Here is a 15863-nt window from a genome sequence, read left to right as displayed (position 1 = left end):
CCATTATGGGTTTCCATTCAAATGGTAGAAATAAAAAACAAAAATGTTTCTCCTGGTGTATTTTTTTCGACCTTTCTTTTTCCTTTTTTCTTACAGTTTTTTGTTGGTTGTCTCCAGGACAGATGGATGGATGGATGGATGGATGGATAGATAGAATCATGAATGTAGTTAATTTTCACATTAGTCGTCTATTAGGGATGTGGTTTTGATTACCCTCAGTATAAGAAACTTTAAAAACACAGAGAAGAATATAGAAATAGATAATGCTGCCTGTGGGTTCCTTGAGAGGCAGCAAGATACACCCTCCCTGTTTCTGCTGTCTGACCCGTGGATAAGGATAATTACATCACCTGCCTCTGTCATAGAGAGAATGAACTAAGAGATGTTTCTAAAGCAGTGAGCGTGTTCCAGTCCTCTGAAGGCTGGGGGCAATTACTGCAGTTGTTAGGAAACAAAAAAGCCACTTTGAACCCGGAACTGCTCATCGCTCTTTCCTGGAGGCTCTCCTTATCTGCCATGAGTACGTGTTTCTGAGAACAGACAGGCTTGCTAAGACGTCACGTGGAATCAAGGCCCTTCTGATAAGCCAGCGGTGTCATCTGAAGTAGCCCCTGTGCCAGGGAGACCGCGCAGTGACTCTGCCCCGGGGACAAGAGACTCGGCATGCAGGGCCCTGGGCACCCCTCCTGTGAATCTGGGAAGGAGACGGAAGGGACCCAGATGCCCGGGCACGTCTGCTGTGGACACCACCACCCCTAACAGGTCCTGGAGGCAAGGGGTAGGCCAGAGGATTCAGCCACACCCAAAAATCAGGAGGGGAAGAAGAGCGGGAGACAGAGGGAGAGGGAGGGAGCAAGGAGAGAAGGGAGAGTCAGGGGAACCACGGACCGAAACCTCCCGCCCTGGCCGGGCCCGAGAGTAGCCACTGGCATGAGTTCTCTTAGAACAGGAGGTCCTGGTAAGGAACACGGAATTGACAAGTTACCACCAACTGGAAGAATTTGGGAAGGGTCAAAAGGAGAGAGGAGTCCACAGGTCCTACCAACCTCCCGGAATCCTTCTCGGGGAATCCACCTTGGCTGACTGATGCGCGCACCATCAGGAAGGACCCTGAGTCAGAACGATTGGCCAGAGACAACCCAGAAACTAACCCCATCACCATAAAACCCGAGACCGCGAGCCACGTGGCAGAGCAGTTCTCCTGGGTCCCCTCACCCTCCTGCTCTCCAGCCGGGCGCCCCTTCCCAATAGAGTCTCCAGCTTTGTCAGCACGTGTGTCTCCTCGGACGATTCATTTCTGAATGTTAGACAAGAGCTCACTCTCAGGCCCTGGAAGGGTCCCCTTCCTGCAACAGGAGGAAGGAAAGAGGGAGGGCAAGAGAACTCAGTAGAGGCATCATGAGTCCTAGCGGTGAGCAGCGCTCCCGAGGGGCAGGTAGGGGGGAGCCTCAGGCCCCTCCCTCAGGTGTCCATGGTCATAGGGTCTGGGCGCCAGAGGGAATTCTGAAACAGCGTACGGTTCAACCATGCACCTCACTGCCCCCATGGTTGACCATTCAGCCTCGGTCCATACGTGTGATTTTGCACAGTGCTATCGACTTAGGTGCGAACGCTGCGTGTGTTAGCAAACATGTTTTCCCTTATCAGTGAATGCTACAAAGCTCATGCCAGAACCTGAACCTGCATTTTAAGAACCTGAACCTGCATTTTACTCCTTTTGTAGGACTTTAAGAACTCTGTCCATTTCCTGAAGGTTGGTTTAGAAGTTAAATAATAAAAGCTGTACTTATATAATATTGTAAGTCAACTATGCTTCAATAAAAATGTTTAAAAAGCTGTAAATATGCTTCACGCTAATATGCACATTGCATCATGCTGAAATCAAATAAATCGATCTGGGGCATGGATGTCTTTCCACACTCTCCTCGCTAGACAGCTGGAGGACCCACAGGGACACACGACCATCCCCCATGGAGATCACTGGCCAGGATCCACACACACAATAAATGCTAGTAAGGCTTAACTGATTTCCTGTTTTCTACATAAAATCCTCACACGTCGAGGTTCTCACATGCCTGCACACCACCACGAAGTGTCCTTCATGCCCCAGGAGGGGAGGGTCAGTGGCCTAGACCTCTTGGGGACCTGGGTGAAATGCAGATGCTGATTTAGGAGGGCCGGGTGGCACCTAGGGGTCCGCATCTTTGGCAAGGTCCCAGATGGCGCTGATGCCGTGGGTCTGTGGACCACTTTTGCCGTCTACCACTGTGAGCACTAAATGGGGCTCCTCTCTTGAAGGCAGGTCCTCCAGGTGGTACTCTGACCGCAAAGGAGGTCAAGACTAATGACCTTCCCGCAAAATACTAACAGCATCCTGGAGGAAAACGCCACGAGAGGCAGATGCAGCCATCCACGTCAGGCCTCCCTTCTGGAGTTCCCGGGGCTTGGGGGAAACAGTTGGGAGGAGGGGACCACATCCCCTGGTCCCCACTCCCTTGCCAGCTACCTATGGAAGCCAGAGCTTTTGATTTCCCAGCATCATCAGGAAAGGTGTTCCCTTGGGTCCATCCTCACCCTGAATGTGATGCAGAAGCCTATCTCCTTGGGCTGGAGGGTGCGGGCAAGGCTTGTGAGCCCCCCGTGGCTGGAGAAGAGCACAGACTGCAGGTACCTGTCCACAGACGGCTGCAGAGAGCACCAGGCCCGAGCCCAACCTACCCCCAATCTCCGCTGGATGGGACTCGCACCTCACAGATATGAAAACGAGGATGGGGTAGAGGCAGATTATGGATGGCGGCTACAGCAGACTGGCCACCAGACAGACAGACCCTAGCTCCTTGAGGAGCTGAGAGACCGTGGCAAGTGACTGTCGCTTACTTATCTGGTGTCTATAAGGAAAGTGTTAATTAGCAGCACACTTAACTGTGTCTTAAAAGCGAGAAAGGACACATTTTCTAAGTAGCGATGAGCATGCTGTTGTCAGGAAGATGCTGTCAAAATGAATCGGTGAAATGTTTTAGCTTTACAAGGAGTATGTTCTTTTTTTTTTTTAAATCCTTCTTGAATCCAGGACAGAGAGCTCTTGAATTGGGTCATGAATTCTTGGAGTCAAGGGACATGGGGAAGGTGACTGCATACACAGGGCAGAACCTCTGAGCTATCACCCTGCTTTCCTGGTCCATTAGGCTACTGGGATTCCATATACATATGAGTCCATATACATGTGTGCATGTGCGTATGTACAAACAGAAATAAAGATAGATGAACAGACAGATAGAGGAATGGATAGATGGATGGATGGATAGATGGATGCATAGACAGAAGAATGGATAGATAGATAAGACAGACAGACAGGAGGTGCTTGCTACTGGCATTTTGTGGGTAGAGGCAAGGGAGGTTGCTAAATATACTACAAGGCACAGAAACACCCCTTCTCCCCACCCCCCAATGAAAATTATTGCATTATTTTGGTAGGGCTTCCATAATAAAGTACCACAGGCTGGATGGCTTAAGCAACAGACATTTATTCCCTCCCTGTCCTGGAGGCTGGAAGTCCAAGATCTAGGTGTCTGCAGAACTGCTTCCTCCTGAGGCCTCTCTCCTGGGCGTGTAGACGGCCATCTCCTCCATGTGTCCTCACGTGGTCGTCCCTGTGTGTGTGTCTGTGTTCTGATCTCCTCTTCTTATAAGAACACCAATCCTATCAGGGCCCACCCTAATGACCTCATTTTACCTTCATCCCCTCTTTAAAGATCTCCAAATACAGTCCCATTCTGAGGTCCTGGTGTCTGGCTCGGGCTTCAGCACTGAATTTTGGAGGACACGATTCAGCCCATAACGACCTTCCTGCCCCCAATATATATAATGCCAAGGGGGAAAACCCTGAACTAAAGGTACATGGGCGAGTGACTTCTGTAGGTTCTAAAACCTCAGTTCAACACTTATCTCTCTGCATCCCTTCCTATGTGCTAAGGCTGTGTGGTCACCTGCAAACTCTCCTTGGCGAGCCTGCTGTTTCGCCCTAAAGGCCACCTGTGGTGCCACGCCTGGGAGAGAACATCGGCCCACGTGGACCCTGAGGCCAGAGGTCTGCAGGATGACCTGCATTTCCGGTCCTCACAGGCACGTCCACATGGCTGTTAACAGGAACGTCTGCTTCCGTCACCAGCCCAACCACAAAGTCACCTTGCTTTAAATGCCAGGCGAGGTGGGCTCACGCCTGTCACCCTTTCTCTACCTTATTGAGGCCGTGGGCTCGATCATATTCTAACTGCACCTTACCGCAGGTGGCAGCTGAGGAAGCCTGGCAAAGGGTCCCCATGAGCCTGTGGCTGAAAGGCTCCTGTGATGCAGGGCTTTCAGCGCGAAAGTGGTAAAGTTGTAGGAATGCCAGGACAGCCGGGTCACTCGACATAGGACAGAAGTAAGTAAAAGACCTGGTTATCAATTTTTTAAAGAACAAAATAAAAGATAATATTCTACGATGGACTAAATGTCTGTGTCCCCCTAAAATTCATAGCTTGAAGCCCCAACCCCCAATGAGACGGTATTTGGAATCTTTGGGAGTTTACTTCTTTTTTTTTTTTTCAAATTTATTTTTAATTGAAGTATAGTTGATTTACAATGCCGTGTTAATTTCTGCTGTACAGCAAAGTGACTCAGTTATACATCTATACATTCTTTTTCATATTCTTTTCCATTATGGTTTACCAGAGGATATTGAATATAGTTCCCTGTGCTATACATTAGGGCCATGGGAGTTTACTTCTGATATCAATTCCAATTCCAGAGTTTTCTGACCCCAGGAAGCAATTCTCCAACACCAGTGGTGTGTGCTACAGTTCAGCTCAACTCTGACCTATCTACCCGGAGATAGCTTCAGATCCCACAGGGTAAGGGCTCCATCCCACAAAGTCGCCTACCTCCACTGAACACCTCCCCCTGCCCACATGCCTTAAGACATCAATCAAAAGTCCAGGTTGTCACCTGTGCACGTGACCAACCAGTTTTAGATAAGCGGTTCCTACAACCGGCTCCTCAGGTTTGATTAATTTGCTGCAGTGGCTCACAGAACTCAGGGAAACACCTTACTTCCCTGTTTACTGCTTTATTATAAAAGGACATGACTCCGGAACAGCCAGTTGGAAGAGATGCACAGGGCAGGTATGGGGAAGGGGCACGGAGCTTCCATGCCGTCTTTAGGGCATAACCCTCCCAGCACCTCCACAGGTTCACCCACCCAGAAGCTCCAAACCCGGGGCTTTTATGGAGGCGTCATTACCTGGGCATATTGATTATATCATTGGCCATGTACGATAGATTCAACCTCCAGCCTCTCTCCCCTCCTCAGAGTTGGGGGTGAAACTGAACCTTCCAACCCTCTAATCAGACAACTGGTTCCCCTGGCAATATGTCCTCACACTTAGGGGCTTTGCAAAAGTCACCTCCTTAACATAACAAAAGACACCTTGATCTCTTTCCTCACTTAGGAAATTCCAAAGGTTTTAGGAGCTGCCCGAAATGGAACAAAGACCAAACATGTATTTCTTATAACTCACAGGGCAGTAATTAGGTTTAGATGAGGTCATGACGGTGGAGCCCCCATGGTAAGTATAATGTCCTTATAAGAATAGACACCAGGGCTTCCCTGGTGGCACAGTGGTTGAGAATCTGCCTGCTAATGCAGGGGACACGGGTTCGAGCCCTGGTCTGGGAGGATCCCACATGCCGCGGAGCGACTAGGCCCATGAGCCACAACCACTGAGCCTGCGCGTCTGGAGCCTGTGCTCCGCAACAAGAGAGGCCGCGACAGTGAGAGTCCCGCGCACCGCGATGAAGAGTGGCCCCCACTTGCCACAACTAGAGAAAGCCCTCGCACAGAAACGAAGACCCAACACGGCCAAAAATAAATAAATAAATAAATAAATAAATAAACTCCTACCCCCAACATCTTCTTTAAAAAAAAAAAAGAATAGACACCAGACGTCCACCCCCATCTTCCTACCCCATCTGAGGACACAGAGAGAAGGCAGTCATCCAGGAACCAAGAAGCAGTCTTTCCTCAGGAACTGAAGTCTGCCGGTCCCCTGATCTCAGACTTCCAGCTTCCAGAACAGTGAGAACTAAACGTCTGTTGTTTAAGCAGCCCAGTCGATACCTTGTTAGAGCAGCCCACGCTGCCTAACACAATTTCTTAGTTAAGTGTCTCTCACCACCAACAAGGAATTTTACAAGTCTCTGAAACTGACAGACAACTACCCTTAGCACTTACCTAAGAGGTCATGAGTGCTTAAGTTTTTATTATTGTGTGCTGTTTAGAGTTTGATCTTATTAAATAGAAAGAATATATATGTTTATGTATATTTACACTTTATATATGCATATACCTTATGTATGGATGGATATACTTTCTGTATATTTATATCCATCCATACATAAGGAATACAAGTAAATATACATATCTAAAATATATATTATATATATAACAGGTATGCCATTGTATGGATATATAAAGAGTGTCAAAGTTTCACTCAAGACACCAGTACTTTGATGTCTGTCCCCCGTCCCCTGCACCTTAAAATTTCAAGCTGTTCCCATGTGAGTACTGCAGCTCAAGGAAAGTTCAGCATGGAACCCTTGCAACTGGAGAAGGCGTCCTGGCATCTCCAAGCTCACCGCAAAGCCCAACTGGTCCTGCCACCAGCAGCCCCAAATGTTCCTCGGGTCTTGAATCAACACAGCCCTTTGAGACTCAGGTCAAGCGCTGTGGGGCTTTGCAAGTGTAACCTGCAAGACAGGCATCAGTCGTGAATTTCACACATCCTAGGACCAGGGTAGACGGAGCTAGGGAAGGAAATCAGGGCTGCTGAGCGCAAACTGCAGGCCTGGGACTGCTTCCAAAGATAACCTGGGCTCTAAGCAGCTTTCGAAATGCAGCACACAAAGCAAACACATAGACGGAAGAACCAAGACAGCAAAATAAGGAAGCTGAAATGAGTCAGGACTGTACAGAGAGTGGCATATATACGTATGTGTATATATGTGTTTTCTTTTACAATAAATGGCATGTGTAAGTTTACACATTGTGTGGGAAAGGATCGTCTTTTTATTTGTGCCATCAGACATGAGCTTTCGACACCATCGTATTACAGTTTACTGGATTGTCTGGGTTGCATTTTAAAGTCGTCAGGAAAAGTAAGCTATCGTGCCACAGGGAAAAGACAATTTTGCAAAAATAAAATGTAATTCATGGAAAGAAAGCCATCCTCCCTCTTCGTAGAAGTTCTGTGTGTATCCATCTCTGGCTGTTAGGAGAATTATGAACAGCTAAACAGGACCTAGTGACCTGTGTAGAAACGACTTTAATAGAACACATTTTCATTTTTTTTTAATCTACCTTGTGACAAAGAAGCATTATTCAGTTTTCTTGTTGTTGTTGTTGTTTTGAAGCGAAAGGCATCTTCCATCGTGTACCAGAGATGTTTCTGAAGAGTGCGGAAAATAATACTTAAAAAAAAATCACCTGAGCCATGTTTTCACGCCTTGTGGGAGAAGTTCCCCAATGCATCTCTTCCACAACTGCCATGAGATTTTGTCAGCTTAGCCGCTGTGAAGGGAGAACCCACTGCCAGCACCTTGGTTCCTGGAAGTGAACAAACTGGATTGTCCACCCAGATATGCCCAGTGTTGCAGCCACGGCACCAGGGCAAGGGGGACGCTCTCCAAGGATGTCTGTACCAGGACATGTGATGCCTTCATCACCTGTATCTATGTGTTTGCTTATTTTTGCAGCAAATCTTTAGGAAGCTTCAAAACCCAGGCAACTCCCTAAGCTCCTTCTAAGAAGCCAACTTTTTCTAACATGGAGATCTCCTGCATTATCCCTGCTGTTTCCAATCCTTCACCCTGGCGTTGGAGGCTTTTTTTTTCCCCTTTAAAAAAATACTCCTTTTAGGGGGCGGAGTCACAATGGCGGACTGGACCAGGAGGACGCAGAATTCGCGTCTCCGCGCAACTAGGGCACCTACCAGGCACCGGTGGGGGGCCGCGGACACCTAAGGGGACGGCAGGAACCCCCAGCGACTGGGTAGGACGTGGGGGGTGAGGAGAAGTGAGGGGGGAAGAGAAGTGAAGGCGGGAGGGGACTGGCGCCCTGAGGGGTGGCTGGGGGAGGTGAAGGGATCCCTTGCCCGAAGGGGGAAATTGGGGAATCACTGGGAGGGCAGAGGATCAGAAGGGAGTGTGGCCAGGTTTCCCCTGCCCACTTGGGCCCCCAGGAACATGCTGAGATCCCGGGCCTGATGCTCTGCCCACCTAGGCCCCCTCCAGCCACGAGGGTCCTGAGGGAGAGGGAGGGAGGGAAGGGGGAGCAAAAGTAAAGGCCGGCCCTCAGGGACCGGCACCCCCTGAGGGGCGGCTGGGGGAGGGGAGGAGTTCCTACAAAGAAGGAACCAAAGTTCCTTCTTTGTTTAGGGGTCCAGCGGGGATGGGGGAGACCCTGGGGGAGGGGGGGTGCAGAGGAACGGAAGGGAATGCAGCCAGCACTGTCCCTGTCCACTTGGGCACCGGGAAGCCTGTTGGGCTACTGGGCCTAGTCCTCTGCCCTGGGAGCCTCCCTCCTGCCACTCAGAGCCCAAGCCCCGCCCCTGCACCCCACCCAGGGCCCCACCTCTACACTCGGAGACCCCCCTCCGAGACCCCCTCCAACGTGCCGGACCTAACCCGACCTACACACACCCACCCAGGGCCGGACCCTGAAACTCCCGAACTCCACTCCAGAGGCCCTCCTTTCCATGTGCTGCCTCTCCCCTTCCGCGCAGGTCCTGAGCAGAGGCCCCGCCGCACCCTGAACTCCACCCCTGCCTAAGTTCCACCCCTGCCTCAACTCTGCCCTCATAGCCAAGGCTTTTGGGGTTTTTTTGCTTTTTTCCTCTTTTAGATTGGGGTTTTGTTTTACTTTGTTGATTCATTGTTGTTGATTCATTTATATTTTTATTTTTTCTAATAAATCTTTTCCTTTTTAAATTTTTTTTAAATTAATTAATTATTTTTGTTTTGTCTGCATTGGGTCTTCATTGCTGTGTGCGGGCTTTCTCTAGTTGGGGTGAGTGGGGGCTACTCTTCGTCGCAGTGCACGGGCTTCTCATTGCTGTGCCTTCTCTTGTTGCGGAGCATGGGTTCTAGGTGCGCAGGCTTCAGTAGTTCTGGCACGTGGGCTCAGTAGTTGTGGCTCGCGGGCTCTAGAGTACAGGCTCAGCAGTTGTTGCACACAGGCTTAGTTGCTCCACAGCATGTGGGATCTTCCTGGACCAGGGCTTGAACCCTTGTCCCCTGCATTGGCAGTCGGATGCTTAACCACTGCACCACCAGGGAAGTCCAAAATCTTTTATTTTTATAATTTTATTTTATTCTTTATACTTTGTTATTGTTCTGCTCCTTTTGGCTTGTCCCCCCCACCCCCCGTTTTTTTTTCTTTTTTCTATTGAGGTTTTGTTTTTTACTGCTGCAAATGTTTCAATTATATTTTTATTTTTCCTAATATATTTTTTATCTTTCTAATTTTATTTTGTATTTTGTTCTTTGTTATTGTACTGCTCCTTTTTCTCTTTTTACTTTTTTTTTTTTGTGACACGGTGCAGCTTGCGGGATCTTGGTTCCCAGGATGGAGGTTGGGCCTGAGCTCCTGTGGTGGGAGCTCCAAGTCCAAACCACTGGACTAATAAAGAACCTGAGACCCCAGGGAATATCAGTCAGAGTGAGGCCTCCTGGATGTCCTCATCTTGGCACCATGACCCGGCTCTATCCAGCTGCCTGCAAACTCCAGTGCTGGATACCTCAGACCAAACAACCAGTAAGACAGGAATACAGCCCCACACATCAAAAAAAACCAAAAACCAAAAACGAAACTACAAAAGAATATGTTACAGGCAAAGGAGTAAGGTAAAAACCTACAAAACCAAATAAATGAAGACAAAATAAGCAACCTACCTGAAAAAGAATTCGGAATAATGATAGTGAAGATGATCCCAAATCTCGGAAACAGAATGGAGAAAATACAAGAAACTTTTAACAAGTATCTAGAAGAACTAAAGAGCAGACAAACAGTGATGAACAACACAAAAACTGAAATTAAAAATACTCTAGAGGGAATCCATAGCAGAATTACTGAGGCAGAAGAGCAGATAAGTGAGCTGGAAGATAAAACGGTGGGAATAACTGCCAGGGAGCAGAATAAAGAAAAAAGAGTGAACAGAATTGAGGACAGTCTCAGAGACCTCTGGGAAAACATCAAACGCACCAACATTCGAAGTATACAGGGGTCCCAGAAGAAGAGAAAAAAGAAAGGGACTGAGAAAATATTTGAAGAGATTATAGTTGAAAACTTCCCTAATATGGGAAAGGAAATAGTTAATGAAGTCCAGGAAGCACAGAGAGTCCCATCAGGATAAATCTAAGGAGAAATACGCCAAGACATATTAATCAAACTGTCAACAATTAAATACAAAGAAAACATATTAAAAGCAGCAAGGGAAAAGCAACAAATAACATGCAAGGGAATCCCCATAAGGTAAACAGCTGATCTTTCAGGAGAAACTCTGCAAGCCAGAAGGCAGTAGCAGGACATATTTAAAGTGATGAAAGGGAAACACCTACAACAAAGATTACTCTACCCAGCAAGGATCTCATTCAGATTCGATGGAGAAATCAAAAGCTTTACCGACAAGCAAAAGCTACAAGAATTCAGCACCACCAAACCAGCTCTACAACAAATACTAAAAGAACTTCTCTAAGTGGGAAACACAAGAGAAGAAAAAGACGCACAAAAACAAACCCAAATCAATTAAGAAAACGGTAATAGGAACATACATATCGATAATCACCTTGAATGTAAATGGATTAAATGCTCCAATCAAAAAACACAGACTAGGGGCTTCCCTGGTGGTGCAGTGGTTAAGAGTCTGTCTGCCAATGCAGGAGACACAGGTTCGAGCCCTGATCCGGGAGAATCCCACATGCCGCAGAGCAACTGGGCCCGTGCGCCACAACTACTGAGCCCGCGTGCCACAGCTACTGAAGCCCACGCGCCTAGAGCCTGTGCACCGCACCAAGAGAAGCCACCGCAATGAGAAGCCCGCACACTGCAATGAAGAGTAGCCCCTGCTCGCTGCAACTAGAGAAAGCCCGCATGCAGCAACAAAGACCCAACACAGCCAAAAATAAATAATAAATTTAAAAAAACACAGACTGGCTGAATGGATACAAAAACAAGACCCTTATATATGCTGTCTACAAGACACCCACTTCAGACCTAGGGACATATACAGACTGAAAGTGAGGGGATGGAAAAAGATATTCCATGCAAATGGAAATCACAAGAAAGCTGGCATAGCAATACTCATATCAGATAAAACAGACTTTAAAATAAAGACTGTTACAAGAGGTAAGCAAGGACACTACATAATGATCACGGGATCAATCCAACAAGAAAACATAACAATTGTAAATATTTATACACCCAACATAGGAGCACCTCAATACATAAGGCAAATGCTAACAGCTGTAAAAGGAGAAATCGAGAGTAACACAATAATATTGGGGGACTTTAACACCCCACTTACACCAATGGACAGATCATCCAGACAGAAAATAAATAAGGCAACACAAGCTTTAAATGACACAATAGACCAGATAGACTTAATTGATATTTCTAGGACATTCCACCTGAAAGTGGAAGAACACAATTTTTTCTCAAGTGCACAAGGAACGTTCTCCAGGATAGATCACATCTTGGGTCACAAATCAAGCCCTGGAAAATTTAAGAAAACTGAAATCGTATCAAGCAACTTTTCTGACCACAAAGCTCTGAGGCTAGAAATTAATTACTGGGGGGAAAAAAAAACAGTGAAACACACAAATACATGAAGGCTAAACAGTGCACTGCTAAATAATGAAGAGATCACTGAAGAAATCAAAGAATAAATCAGAAAATACCTAGAAAAAAGTGACAACAGAAACATGACGATCCAAAACCTACAGGATGCAGCAAAAGCATTTCTAAGAGAGAAATTCATAAAATTCATGCTCACCTCAAGAAACAAGAAAAATCTCAAATAAACAATCTAACCTTATACCTGAAGCAACTAGAAAAAGAAGAACAAAGAAAACCCAAAGTTAACAGAAGGAAAGAAATCATAAAGATCAGATCAGAAATAAATGAAAAAGAAATGAAGGAAACAACAGCAAAGATCAATCAAAACTAAAAGCTGGTTCTCTGTGAAGATAAACAAAATTGATCAACCTTTAGCCAGACTCATCAAGAAAAAAAGGAAGAGGACTCAAATTAGTAAAATTAGAAATTAAAAAGGAGAGATTACAACTGACACCGCAGAAATACAAAAGATCGTAAGAGACTACTACAAGCAACTATATGCAAATAAATTGGAAAACCTGGAAGAAATGGAAGAATTCTTAGAAGAGTACAACCTTCCAAGATTGAACCAGGAAGAATTAGAAAATATAGGCAGAGCAATTACAGGTAATGAAGTGGAAACTAATTTAAAATCTTCCAACAAACAAAAGTCCAGGACCAGATGGCTTCACAGGCAAATTCTATCAAACATTTACAGAAGAGTTAACACCTGTCCTTCTCAAACTCTTCTAAAAAACTGTGGAGGGAGGAATACTCCCAAACTTGTTCTACGACACCACCATCACCCTGATACCAAAACCAGACAAAGACATCACAAAAAAAGGAAATTATAGACCAATATCACTGATGAACACAAATGCACAAATCCTCAACAAAATACTAGTAAACAGAATCCAAAAACACATTAAAAGGATCATACACAATGATCAAGAGGGATTTATCCCAGGGATGCAAGGATTCTTCAGTATACGCAAAACAATCAATGTGATATACCATATAAACAAATTGAAGAATAAAATCCATACGATTATCTCAATAGATGCTGAAAAAGCTTTTGACAAAATCCAACACCCATTTATGATAAAAACTCTCCAGAAAGTGGGCATAAGGGAATCTACCTCAACATAATAAAAGCCATATATGACAAACTCACAGCAAACATCATTCTCAATGGTGAAACAATGAAGGAAGTTCTTCTAAGATCAGGAACAAGACAAGGATGTCCACTCTCACCACTCTTATTCAATACAGTATTGGAAGTCCTAGCTGCAGCAATCAGAGAAGAAAAAGAAATAAAAGGAATACAGATTGGAAAAGAAGAAGTAAAACTGTCACTGCTTGCAGATGACATGATACTATACATAGAAAATCCTAAAGATGCTACCAGAAAACTACTAGAGCTAATCAGTGAATTTGGTAAGGTTGCAGGATACAAAATTAATGCACAGAAATCTGTTGCATTCCTACACACTAACAATGAAAGATCAGAAAGAGAGATTAAGGAAACAATCCCATTTACCATCACAACAAAAAGAATAAAATACCTAGGAGTAAACGTACCTAAGGAGGCAAAAGACCTGTACTCAGAAAACTATAAGATACTGATGAAACAAATCAAAGATGATACAAACAGGTGGAAAGATATACCATGTTCTTGGATCGGAAGAATCACTATTGTGAAAATGACTATACAAACTACAGCAATCTACAGATTCAGTGCAATCCCTATCAAATTACCAATGGCATTTTTCACAGAACTAGAACAAAAAATTTCACAATTTGTATGGAAACACAAAAGACCCCGAATAACCAAAGCAATCTTGAGAAAGAAAAACGGAGCTGGAGGAATCAGGCTCCCTGATTCCAGACTATACTACAAACCTACAGTAATCAACACAGTACAGTACTGGCACAAACACAGAAATATAGATCAACGGAACAGGATAGAAAGCCCAGAGGTAAACCCACGCACATATGGTCACCTTATATTTGATAAAGGAGGCAAGAATATACAATCGAGAAAAGACAGCCTCTTCAATAAGTGGTGCTGGGAAAACAGGACAGGTACATGTAAAAGAATGAAATTAGAACACTCCCTAACACCATACACAAAAATAAACTCCAAATGGATTAAAGACCTAAATGTAAGGCCAGACACTATCAAACTCTTAGAGGAAAACATAGGCAGAACACTCTATGACATAAATCACAGCAAGATCCTTTGTGACCCACCTCCTAGAGTAAGGGAAATAAAAACAAAAATAAACAAATGGGACCTAATGAAACGTAAAAGCTTTTGCACAGCAAAGGAAACCATAAGACCAAAAGACAACCCTCAGAATGGGAGAAAATATTTGCAAATGAAGCAACTGACAAAGGATTAATCTCCAAATTATACAAGCAACTCATGCAGCTCAACATCACAAAAACAAACAGTGCAATCCAAAAATGGGTGGAAGACATAAATAGACATTTCTCCAAAGAAGACATACAGATGGCCAACAAATACATGAAAAGATGCTCAACATCACTAATCATTAGAGAAATGCAAATCAAAACCACAATGAGGTATCATCTCACACTGGTCAGAATGGCCATCATCAAAAAATCTACAAACAATAAATGCTGAAGAGGGTGTGGAGAAAAGGGAACCCTCCTGTACTGTTGGTGGGAGTGTAAATTGATACAGCCACTGTGAAGAACAGTAGGGAAGTTCTTTAAAAAACTAAAAATAGAACTACCATATGACCCAGCAATCCCACTACTGGGCCTATACCCTGAGAAAACCATAATCCAAAAAGAGTCACATACCACAATGTTCATGGCAGCACTATTTACCATAGCCAGGACACTGAAGCAACGTAATTGTCCACCAACAGATGAATGGATAAAGAAGATGTGGTACATATATACAATGGAATATTACTCAGCCATAAAAAGAAACGAAATTGAGTTATTTGTAGAGACATGGATGGATCTAGAGTCTGTCATACAGAGTGAAGTAAGTCAGAAAGAGAAGAACAAATACTGTATCTTAATGCATATATATGCGATTTAAAAAAGCGGTACTGATGAATAAAAAAGTGGCAGGGCAGGAATAAAGATGCAGACGTAGAAAGCAGACTTGAGAGCATGGGGCAGTGGAAGGGGAAGCTGGGATGAAGTGAGAGAGCAGCATTGACATATTATGGGGAAGGATGCACACCTCTGTGACTGTATTAAAAGTCATTAAAATGTACACTCTTACATGGCTGATTTGTGTGGTATGTGAATTATATCTTAATCAATTCGTCAGAAAAAAAACCTGCACAAAATAAATAAATAAATAAATAAAAATGCTCCTTTTATCTAAGCAATGAACAGATGCAACATTGTTACCGTGGGAGAGAAAAAGAACTCTCTCCTTTGTGTGTCCATTTGTTTCCAAAAATGGAAAGAAACTGAGAGGAAGAATTCTAAAGGTTCCAGTAGGTGAGCATGGACACACAGTATGTGCTCGATGTTTGTGGAACAAATCTTTTGCAGGTTGAATGGTGTCCCCCTCAAAAATAAAAAAAAATAGTGTAGGAGTCCTAACCCAGAGTACCTCAGAGTGTGACCTTACTTGAAGACAGGGTCTTGACATATGTAATGAACTTAGAATGTAGTCATGAGTCTGGGTGGCAATCCTATATGACTAATGTCCTTATAAAAAGGGGAGATTTAGACACAGAAATAGATGCATAGAGAAAACACAATATGATGAGATAGAGGAATAAGGCCACTGTGTACAAGCCAAGCAGAGAGGCCTGGAACCAATCCTTTCCTCAAAAGGCGTTAACCCTGCTGACCCCCGATCTTGGACTTCTGGCTTGAGGCAATACCTTCCTGTTGTTGAGACTACCCGGTCTGTGGTGCTTTGATACAGGAGCCTAGCACATTTGGGTCACAGTCC

The sequence above is a fragment of the Grampus griseus genome (genome assembly GCF_964374135.1).
Source record: "Grampus griseus genome assembly, chromosome: Y".
Classification (NCBI taxonomy): domain Eukaryota; kingdom Metazoa; phylum Chordata; class Mammalia; order Artiodactyla; family Delphinidae; genus Grampus; species Grampus griseus.
The sequence above is the reverse complement of the archived record's forward strand: the minus strand, read 5'-3'. Positions refer to the sequence as shown.